We start from the raw sequence: 12,308 nt of genomic DNA on the forward strand, positions 1-12,308 counted from the left end.
CTGCGTGCACAGAAAGTAGACACAATTCGAATGTTAAGAGATTAACAGTCAATTTTCGAAGTATTCACAACAAATTTCCCGAATTTACTTCCCTCCTGTTAAGCAGTCGCTCTCAAATCACTCACAGAACCGAGAGCTGTATGAAATCCGAAGTAGAGCTAGCTGTCGAACGTAAGTCGAAAAAACATGTTCATGTTAACCAAAAGCCCAACAGCTGTAGAATCATTCAAATAAAATCTTCATTCAGGCGACTTCAATCTGATCTAGCCTCGGACGTCTATGGTTTAGTTACATGTGGTACAGATAGGTAATCTTGCGAATCTTCATTCAGGCGACTTCAATCTGATCTAGCCTCGGACGTCTATGGTTTAGTTACTTGTGGTACAGATAGGTAATCTTGCGAATCTTCATTCAGGCGACTTCAATCTGATCTAGCCTCGGACGTCTATGGTTTAGTTACATGTGGTACAGATAGGTAATCTTGCGAATAAATTCTAAACACTTTCTCAGAAAGCTGTCTTCAGCAACTAAACTAGAGCGGCAATCTACGCACAATGGAAATAACTTAGTTATCGTAGTTACGAACAGGCCTGACCTCATTAACATTGTCAGTGTAGTGACTTGCGGTAACGATCTCGATGTCGTCGTAGCCACGATGGAAACTAAAGTTAATAACTCAATCAAGACTGCTAGGAGAGTTTTTATGGTGGAGCGAGCAGATAACCGGTTGTTAGCGTCTTGCTTAGAAAATGAGTGGATATCATTTGCTATATGGTGAACTATTTACGGACAAAATTCAAACTGAGAGTAAATCGCTCTGTGCAGGAATATATGCCGTGTTAGTGGATTAAGGACGAAACAGGTCCATCGTGGTTTAATTACAAAATTCCGAATAGTCGAGAAAACATAGACTATCGCATTCTCGGCTCAAAAGAGAAAGCCGAAATGTCGACAGGCAGAGTTTACGAAAATTGGGCAGTCTGTATAAAGATCGATGCACGAAGCATACAGATTCAACCGTCCTTCGTTAGCGAAAGGTCTTGTCGAGAATCACAGAAAATTATGGTACTGCATAGTGGTTAGAAGGCATCTGTTCAATCTAACGTAGAACACTCTTGCGTGGGATAGGAAACAGTGAAAATAAAATGGAAATTCCGAATTATAAGGTTAAAAAGATCATTCACGCAGGAGGATAGTACAGGCATACCATCGCTTGACCACCGCACAAATTCCTTCATAGAGGACACAGAAATAGGCACTCATGGTGTTGAAACACAGGTTGATAAGTTGAAAACGAATAAGTCGACAGATCCTGATGGATCCCAAGTGGGGTTTACAGAGATTTCTCTTCGGCACTGGACGCTTAATTACCCATCATTTGTCGTGAATTTCTCGCCCAGAGTAATGTCCCAAACGGCTGAATAAAAGCGCAGGAGAGCCCCGTTGTAATGACCGAATCATTAAGGGTTTCCACAAAAAAGAGAAAAATCATCTAAGTATGAATACTAGCAGTAAAACTTGTAACTTAGGTAGAGACGTACATTGCAAGCTAATTTAGTCAGTCCATTAAGAGGTCACACACACACACTGGGAAACCAGTGAATTCGACCTCAATGATAGCGAATTGGAGGTAAAAATTGACGTAGTCATGTACATGTACCTTCTGTCTGCGAACAGCCTTGTACAGGGGCCGTCAAACGTTAAGCAGGGAAGAGTCCAGCGAACAGAAGAGTTCCAAAGAGCAGGAGAGTTCCAGTAGCCTTGAATGAAAGAGACTGACACGACTCAGTACGCCTCTGCTAGAAAGGACAAGGAAGGGCAGGGCAAACAAGGCTGAACATCATTCGTTAATGCACATTTGAGGTGCAGTTTATAAAAATTACAAAAGTTCACATAGTTCACCAAATCAGTTAACATAAAAGAATGGCCCTTAAATCGAAAGGTATGGTTATCAATTTCAAAACTGGAGCAATTTCGAAACTGAAGAAAATTTACATAATCTCCCAGTAACACCCAATTGAACTTTAACTGGGCGCAACCAATGACATTTAAATAAATCTAAAGTCTGTTTTGAAAAAAAATATACACAACAACATTAATAAGAAATTTGAAGATGAAACTTTTACAAAATACCTTGAGCAATCTCCTAGTTTTGCAAGAAGTGTGCACCGGGTGGTAGAACCTGTGACACTCCGGAACAACATGGCAAAGTAGCCCAAGTAAACCGATTCTAAATCATTTACTATATTTTACTACAAACACAATAAATTTCAAACACGCAGTATTGCGTGGCAACAAATAGATGAATCTCACACTACAGGGATTATATTTAGGGATTAACTGTTCCTCTTCCTTCAGTGCCACTCTGCTGTCCAATATAAAAAGGAACAAGTAAAAATTCCTGGTACCAGGTGACAAAACAGAGAACTACAATTCGTTAACACAACTTTGGTGCATTTTTAAAAAGTAGAAAATTTTTGGTTGCAAAACCCACACTGCTGGGCATAATAAAACATTTCAATTAATAACTTTGAACAGGTAGAGCCTTAAAAGTCACACCAGAACTTTACTTTTTGACAACAGTAAAATTTACTAAAAATGAGCTCGTATGTTCTCATTCACTTTTCCCACCAAAGGACCTACGCAATAGGTTATCCAGGGGAGCCACAACCTTGTCAAACAAATCAAGTGTTTAAACTGTCAGATGATAATCAGCAGTTATCAGATTCTCTGAGAGGTCCACCCAGTTAACCAGCATTAGCCCAGTTAGAGCACCTTGGAAGACACTCGGATGGTGTAACGTGTCGTAGTCGCCCCACTACTCAGTGTGAGCAATCACTTCAAAATCTCCTCACCACATATTGACGGAGACATGTGAACGTGCAGCCTGTGGACACACGGCGGCACGCAGAGTAGAGCTCTGGCACGAGTCCTTAGGCCACGGTTGAGGAGGGCCCCTTCCCGCAATACCACCAGCTAAAAGCCCGGTTCCCACTAGGGCTGCCGCGTATCAAAACCGCGCGGCAGACTATTGGTTGCCATGGAAACGCCGTCAGCGGCGCGGCATAGCCTGCTCTGCGTCGCAGTTTGCCCACGTCGAACTGCTCCCACTGCCGCGTGCCGCACTGCAGGTTCGCGCCACCAATCACAGAATGCGTTCAGCCTAACGTCAGGTACAGAACCCCTGGCTATACGAACTTTCGTCGAAGTGCTGACGCGAGTGCTGCAGCAGCTGTAAAGTACTTATCATTCGATTTTAAGGAAACTACTAGGTGAAAATTTTTGAAACTTCTGCATCTTACAGCCTGATATCTTCGCTCGAATAAGGACTGAATTCCTTTTCGTTATTCGTCGTGGTTACTTGCTGTCTGTGGGATAAGTGAATCATTACACGAAATTTTATTGAGTGTCCAGGGGTAAAAGCACATTATGTAGACTTTGCGTATAGTTAATTTTGGGTAATACATTACTGTGAATGAAATTTAGCCAACATTTCGAAATTGTTTTTCAAGTTCAGAGCAGAAATGGTTCAAGACATCAAAAAGTGTTTTTTTTTTTTTTTTTTTTTTTTTTTTTTTTGCAAGTGATAGTCATTTAGAGTCATATATTTTGTCACATGATAAATATGCTAAACCTTCTTATTAGTCTAGATGTGAAAATAACTATATTTCTTCGCAATGGATAGGTGAACTTCTTTAATCAGCAGTTAACAACATGGGAACTGAGAAGTAAAGTGACATGACACATTAATTCTTATTATATTCTATATAGATATACAGAAGTTAAACCAAAACTAATTTTCTGGTATGTCATATGATGTAATTTGCCAAGTATCTACATCCATTGATTATTTAGTTTTGCAAGTAACAAACGCTTTCTTGCTGGAATATACTCCATTTGTTCAACATGCGTTTCGCCTTTTACTTTAAGGCATCTTCGGTGCAATCTATAATGATTCAGTTTTGTTTTTATTTGTTATATTTGTAGATTATAAAACAGTTCAGACCTTACTTTTTACATAAATAAGTGATTACTACAGTTTATCGAGCTTTTGGCAGACATCTGCGTTTCCTCTCACCTGATCACATGCTGAAGGTTGAACTAAAACTTAGCTTATGGAACATAAGCACATTTTCAAGTTCGCTGTTTTTTCTTCATAATTTTCGTGTTCTTTGCGGTAATGGGCGTGGAGTACTATTCTTCTTGTCACTAGTTGTAGACATTTCACCGAAAACTATGATTTAAAGTCGTAACTACAGTGTGTTCACCTTATGTCTCTTCCTCCTTGGTTTGTTTATGTACATGCTGGCAATATAACGAATTATATGCTGAAAACTAACTTCAGTTCTCCTTATATCCTGTATGTGTGTGGCTAGTCAGTGCGAGTTATAGAAAACTAGAAGTGGATGAAATAGTTGTCAGAGAGGTTGAAAGTTTTGGTGTTCAGCTGATTTGAGTTTTGGTTTAAATATTTTGTGAAGGGGTTCATGTAAGTGTAAACTCACTATGTACGTAAATATATAAAATAGTATAGCAACACCTCAAAAGATAATTACTATCAGAAAATTAGCACCCCTTTTTTCTCTTCATTTTTATATGCTCTCTACTTCTGTCTCTTCAATTACTGCTTCCCTTTCAAGTCATTGCAGTATTCAAAGTACAGTGTGGTCTCTATACAAGTTGTAGATCATCTTGTATCCCTGTGTTTTTCGCTGGTATCTCAAGAGGTTCAGAGAATATCTACCAGTTAAGATTGTCAAAACCTTTTTGTAAACATACAAATGCTACAAACACAGGTTTGCCTTTTTTCAGCCTGTCTGCTAAGTTAAATGGTAGGATCAGTATTGCCTTGGGTGTTCAGATATTTCACAGGACTCTAATATTGCCCTCATGTAACATTGTATAGCCCCTTCCCCTCACCTTTCTACATATTCCTTCCACTTTCTAGTTTGACAAATCACCTCTTGACAGTTGCTTCTCTTTTGAGCAAAGTTTTTTTTCCTATTTTTTTATTATTTAGTTTCGACATTTATGTTTCCTAACTACAGAAACGCAGTTGCGATTTTGGACTCTGTATTCCCTACTGCCTACTTTATTTGCCGGATACTCTATTCCCTACGGCCTACTTTATTTGCTGCATTTTTATATTTTCCCTCTTTCTAGTTCAATTCAATATATTGTGTTTTATCCAAGGTTTTCTTCTGGGCCTTTTTTTCATTTACATCCTCCGCTGCCTTTACCGCTTCTTCTCTCAAAGATATCCATGCGTATTTTACTGGATTCTTACCTCTACTTCAATCAGCCTCTGCCTAATTGTCCCTTTAAGATTATCGAAAAACTCTGGATCTTAACTTATTCAGGCTCTATCTCCTTAATTTGCGACCGTTTACTATCTCTTAAGTGGTAAACTACAGTTCATAACCAATAAATTATGGTCGGTCTGCGTTTGCACCGGGAAATTTCTTACAATTTAAAATCTGGTGTCGAAACCATTGTTCCAAATATACATCCTTCTTTCATGTTTCTTAAGCAAAGTGTTGGCGATGATTAAATTACGCTCTGTGCAAAAATTTTTTCACGTGGCTTCCCCTTTCATCCCTTCCCCAAGCCTGTTTTCCTACTATTTTCGTTTCCTGTACCGGCTATCGAAATTCAGTCTCTCACCACATTTTAAATTTTTGTCTCTCTTAACTATCTGAATAATCTCCTTTCTCGTATATTGTTCAATCAGTTCATCGTCTGTGGTATCGGTAGCATGTAAACCTGTATTACTGTGGTGTGTGCGTTAGCTTTATGTCTATCTTGGTAATGGTAATATTAATGGAAGTTTAGAGATGGATCTGTGTTTCGTGATGCTACTTTGCTGGTAGTTTCAATAACTGACACTCACAGAGTGGTTAAAACACATTACCTTAACACAGCACATACTGAGGATCAACTGTCAGACGTTTGTAATCATAAATAAATGACTATCACCTAACAGGTAATGTACCATCTCTAGTGTGCGTACTGTAAGCCCTTCAGTACACACACCATCAGATTATTTTACTTGTCTCTCTAACAAAGTAGGCGAGTGTCAGCAATATGTCTCGTGGTCTTATCGTGGCGTGTTTATCTTCTGCCGTTAGGTCAGACGATAGAAATGCCACTTGCATGCTTAGAGTAGCAGATTGACGGTGACCAATTTTAAACAGAACTTGATTAATTTTCACACACATTTATTAAAGTAATAACAAGCATAAAAATTACTTAACTTGGTTCTGGATGCTATTTACAATTCACAATCTGAAGTTCCTTTGATATTGGTACGTTAATCTTATTCTCACATATATCTCTAACACTTGACAAAAGTTTCTATACGTTTATCTTCATGGCCATGTACAGGAATATGGTAATCTTGTTAGGCGCGGACTGAAACTTGACTATAGACTGGTGCAGACAAATGTAGAACTCGTACAGACTGATGCAGACTAATGCAGACTGGTACAGACTGATGCAGACTAATGCATACTGACTAGTCAGAGGTCTGTACACTCTTTAGAATACCTCGCGAGTTCACGTATCACTGCGCGAGTGTGATCCACGAGGAGAAAAGGTTCTACGTTAGCAGCAATCTCATTGGCTGCGTAACATATTAATACACGGATCGGCGGAAGCAGAATTTGGTCCATCTCTAAGACAGCGCCATCTCGTAGTGCGGAGGTGGACGAGTGCTGCGCCTGCGCTGTTGTGCTTAGCGGGGCACACTCTAGTGGGAAAGTTGTGTACGCGCTGACTACGTGGAACCATGTACACAACACCATCATTTACGTAAACTGGGTTTAGGTACTGCAATTAGCAAAACTAAAAGCTGTTATGAAAGTAACAATAAGTTTCTCTTCTGGGGCGATCGGTTTTTCTAAATGAGACAGTAAACAGTCGTGAACAGTAATCACCAACTCAGTTTACAATGAAATCAGAACATATGAATCATGAACTATATGGAATGGCACATCGGAAAGAAAATAAAAAACTTGTTTGTCTTGACCCAACTTCGTCTTTCCATCATGTAGGTTCAAGGTATAGTTAATCAAATGCACCGGGCGTTTCAGTGAGTCCCACCCCATACCTCAGTGGCTGTCCGTCATTGGCCTACCGCTACCGTCTGATGTTTCCAAAGGGGAAAGTCAACTTCGCGAGTCACCTCGTAGCGCGGAAAAGCCTTGCCGTTGCCGTTGCCGCGCTGCAGCGCTGTAGTATGAATCGGTTCGCGCGGCCCGCGCGTTTGTACACTCCTGGAAATGGAAAAAAGAACACATTGACACCGGTGTGTCAGACCAACCATACTTGCTCCGGACACTGCGAGAGGGCTGTACAAGCAATGATCACACGCACGGCACAGCGGACACACCAGGAACCGCGGCGTTGGCCGTCGAATGGCGCTAGCTGCGCAGCATTTGTGCACCGCCGCCGTCAGTGTCAGCCAGTTTGCCGTGGCATACGGAGCTCCATCGCAGTCTTTAACACTGGTAGCATGCCGCGACAGCGTGGACGTGAACCGTATGTGCAGTTGACGGACTTTGAGCGAGGGCATATAGTGGGCATGCGGGAGGCCGGGTGGACGTACCGCCGAATTGCTCAACACGTGGGGCGTGAGGTCTCCACAGTACATCGATGTTGTCGCCAGTGGTCGGCGGAAGGTGCACGCAGCGACCGCAGCGACGCACGGATGCACGCCAAGACCGTAGGATCCTACGCAGTGCCGTAGGGGACCGCACCGCCACTTCCCAGCAAATTAGGGACACTGTTGCTCCTGGGGTATCGGCGACGACCATTCGCAACCGTCTCCATGAAGCTGGGCTACGGTCCCGCACACCGTTAGGCCGTCTTCAGCTCACACACCAACATCGTGCAGCCCGCCTCCAGTGGTGTCGCGACAGGCGTGAATGGAGGGACGAATGGAGACGTGTCGTCTTCAGCGATGAGAGTCGCTTCTGCCTTGGTGCCAATGATGGTCGTATGCGTGTTTGGCGCAGTGCAGGTGAGCGCCACAATCAGGACTGCATACGACCGAGGCACACAGGGCCAGCACCCGGCATCATGGTGTGGGGAGCGATCTCCTACACTGGCCGTACACCACTGGTGATCGTCGAAGGGACACTGAATAGTGCACGGTACATCCAAACCGTCATCGAACCCATCGTTCTACCATTCCTAGACCGGCAAGGGAACTTGCTGTTCCAACAGGACAATGCACGTCCGCATGTATCCCGTGCCACCCAACGTGCTCTAGAAGGTGTAAGTCAACTACCCAGGCCAGCAAGATCTCCGGATCTGTCCCCCATTGAGCATGTTTGGGACTGGATGAAGCGTCGTCTCACGCGGTCTGCACGTCCAGCACGAACGCTGGTCCAACTGAGGCGCCAGGTAGAAATGGCATGGCAAGCCGTTCCACAGGACTACATCCAGCATCTCTACGATCGTCTCCATGGGAGAATAGCAGCCTGCATTGCTGCGAAAGGTGGATATACACTGTACTAGTGCCGACATTGTGCATGCTCTGTTGCCTGTGTCTATGTGCCTGTGGTTCTGTCAGTGTATCATGTGATGTATCTGACCCCAGGAATGTGTCAATAAAGTTTCCCCTTCCTGGGACAATGAATTCACGGTGTTCTTATTTCAATTTCCAGGAGTGTATTCAAAAGCACAACTGACAGGCTGTGGGGGATTAGCCGAGCGGTCTGAGGCGCTGCAGTCATGGACTGTGCGGCCGGTCCCCGTGGAGGCTCGAGTCCTCCCTCGGGCTTGGGTGTGTGTGTTAGTCCTTATGATAATTTAGGTTAAGTAGAGTGTAAACTTATGGACTGATGACCTTAGCAGTCAAGTCCCATAAGATTTCACACACATTTGAACATTTGAACAGCTGACAACCCAGGACTCCCAAGTGTTGCGCGTGTCTCACCAACTTACTGTTAGGCCACACCTGCCTCCTCGGAGGAGCGTCTATGAGAGAGAGCGAGCTCACCAGAGACCTCTTAGAAGCCGCCTGTGGATGCCCTCTAGCCAGAGATAAGCGCTCACAGAAGCCTGGCGCTATAGGACCATCCGCGACACGGCTCACAGCCTACAGCAGAGCAGATACTTGCACAATAAGAAAGATTTGCAAAAGCTTGTCTGTACATATCTACTGAGCGAGGTGGTGCAGTGGTTAGCACACGGGACTTGCATTCGGGAGGACGACGGTTCAATCCCGTCTCCGGCCATCCTGATTTAGGTTTTCCGTGATTTCCCTAAATCGCTTCAGGCAACTGCCGGGATGGTTCCTTTGAAAGGGCACGGCCGATTTCCTTCCCCGTCCTTCCCTCACCCGAGCTTGCGCTCCGTCTCTAATGACCTCGTTGTCGACGGGACGTTAAACACTAATCTCCTCCTCCTCCTGTCCATATCTCCGGACTTGGGTTACTGATTTCAGTCGTACATTTGTCTATATGTACATACGTCTGTATGTCACTTTCATAAAGACGACTAATTGCACCTAAAGCTGAGATCAGAGCAAAAGATTTTGCCACTTCTGTGCATCGACAACGATAGTTCAGTATACATGCCGACGTCGCAAGTTGAAAATGAAGAGATAGCGAAAATATATGAGGATACTGGAAGGGTAATACTGTTCGTAGAGGAAGATGAAAACCTAATAGTCATGGGGGATTGGAATGCAGTTGTAGGAGAAATACTAGAAGAAAAGATAACAGGTGAATAAGGACCTCCGACAAGAAATGAGAGAAGCGAAAGACTAATTGAGTTTTGTAATAAATTTCAGCTAGTAATAGCGCATACTCTGGTCAAGAATGACAAGAGGAGGCGGTATACATCGAAAAGACCGGTTGATACGGGAAAATTTCAGTTAGGTTACATCATGGTCAGGCAGAGACTCCGAAATCAGATACGGCAATGTAAGGCATACCCAGGAGCAGATATATAGGGTGAGTCACTAACTATTGCCACCTAGATTAACTTCGCAAGTATGACAATAGCCGAAAAGTTTGTGGGACAAAAGTTGCATGGTACCTCGGCGGCCATAATATGACGCCGGTTTTTTGTTTCTAGGTGGGGTCGCGTCAAGGATATGAAGGTCAACTTTGATTATTAAATGGGATGCTATAGTTTGGTACATATTTTCTGATAGCAGCTACCGAGACGAATCCAATGATGTGTAAGAGTAACATCTTTGATAGTCAACGAAGGTCAAAAAGACGGCATAAAAGTCCATTTACAGAGGGTCTTCGAAGTGATGACCATTGGTATCAGTGCAGTACTGCAATCTCATTATCATGTATTGAGTGATATTCCTCATTACTTCGGCAGTTATCGAAGCACATTGAGAGGCACCCACATGCCTTGCTCATACTGTGGCATCAAGCAGTCAGGCCTGCAAGATGAGTGGTCTGCCAAACGAGTGGATTCGTTCTTAATTTATCGAGTAACATGAACTCTCGTACTCACAATTTAGTTACAAATTATCCTCCTATATAATTAATACGCAACGGAAACGCATATCTGACTATCAGTGATTTACAGAACTCTGACTGTTCACTACGCACTGGCAATACAACATTTTCTTTCTTATTTTATTTAACGGCTTTTGTCAACACGTGGCCACCGCACTGAATATGAATAGCGTACACATTATAAATTCGGGACATTATGACAACATACAATTCGAAGGAAAAGTCCCCCAATCTTTTTCTTTTCACTATCTTATTTATTCCGATAAATTCAATAACCTAAACACACAAATTCTATAACCTACAACAATAACACATGAGAAATTCCGCCCAGTGGGCATGGCTTTACATTAGTGAATCTCTATATTATGGTCTCGTAATTATTTAACGCTACAGTGCACTTTCTGGATAGGATGGTGGATCTTTTATTATATCTCACACTTCGACTCTCACAATCATCATCACGAAACTTTCCTCCAGATCGAGCGATACAGAAGGAACAAGCATAACCCACTAATCTTTTGAAACTACCTTGCTACTCTCCCATGCAAACCACACATACCCAAATTACATGACATACATCACACTACAACATGAAATACTACACTAAATAGTCACAACACTATCACTTTCAGCTTTCCCACTTCAATTAATATTTATCCCAGTTTCACACGACACTGCCCCACTTTGTAATTCTACTTTCCTACTATGAACTCTGGAGATATTTGCACGTCTTCCTGTGCAATGCAAGCCAAGTGGCGTTGCTGGATAGACGGCCGACTCACCTTGCTTCTCTCTCAGAGTTTGAATCAAGCGTCACACGGAATCATATCACGCAAAGTAATATTAAGAACATCACACACGCGAGTCCTCAACTGATACCAACACGGGTACTTCTCTTTATCCTTTGTCTCATACACAGATTGAGACTCACACAGTACTCACCACGTGGAAGTACTCGTCTCTAATTTCAAGTCCTGCACACGCCATTTCTTAAATATTTCAACTTATGGTACACACGCTATTTCTTAAATATTTCAACTTATTGTACACACTCTAGTAATTCAGCTTAACTTGAGCACACGGAAGTATTTCAACTTATTGCTACACGTGGTTTCATTGTGACCGTTGGTCACTTCCGAAGATTACTACAATCCCTTTAATATTACCTGCCTGACATTTAATTCTCCCCACAAAAGTTCCTGAAATAGACAAATTATTATTTCAAACTACTCTTAAATATCCCACATGCATACCATGTCTCCACTCTTTCGTCATTACGGAGCACAACTAAAACAGGTCTTAACAGCACAAGATCCAGCGGCAGAGTGCTGAAATATGGCCGTTCTCGAGGTGCTCTCCCATCTCTGTCGAGGTGGGGGAAGCACCTTGCTATCGTATTGGTCAGCCACATTTCAGGCGCTCAAAGCTCTGGTAAATTTCATCTCTTTGGTCTCACCAAAGGTGGCCAAAGGATCGATTCAAAGATGATCATATATTCACATTCACTATCTGCGGTTAGCAGACGACCATACATTCATTCGTTTCACAGATCTCACCAAACTGGATGTAGGGATTTACTTTGTGGGAGTGCACATGTGATCAATTAAATAAATAAATTGTCATTCTTTCCCACACTGGTATCCGGCTTCGCTGTATTAATTGAAATTGAGTTATTTTACAAAAAAAAAAGTGTTCTTCTGACAAAAATAATTAAGTATGTTGTACCTATTTTCAATGTCGGGCGGTACTGTACCCTTTCAACATGCTATGACAATTCTCTCTCGTTTATAATGCGAATAGTAAATATTCACCGAAAACGCC

The sequence above is a fragment of the Schistocerca serialis genome, chromosome 10, assembly GCF_023864345.2.
Source record: "Schistocerca serialis cubense isolate TAMUIC-IGC-003099 chromosome 10, iqSchSeri2.2, whole genome shotgun sequence".
Taxonomy (NCBI): Eukaryota; Metazoa; Arthropoda; class Insecta; order Orthoptera; family Acrididae; genus Schistocerca; species Schistocerca serialis.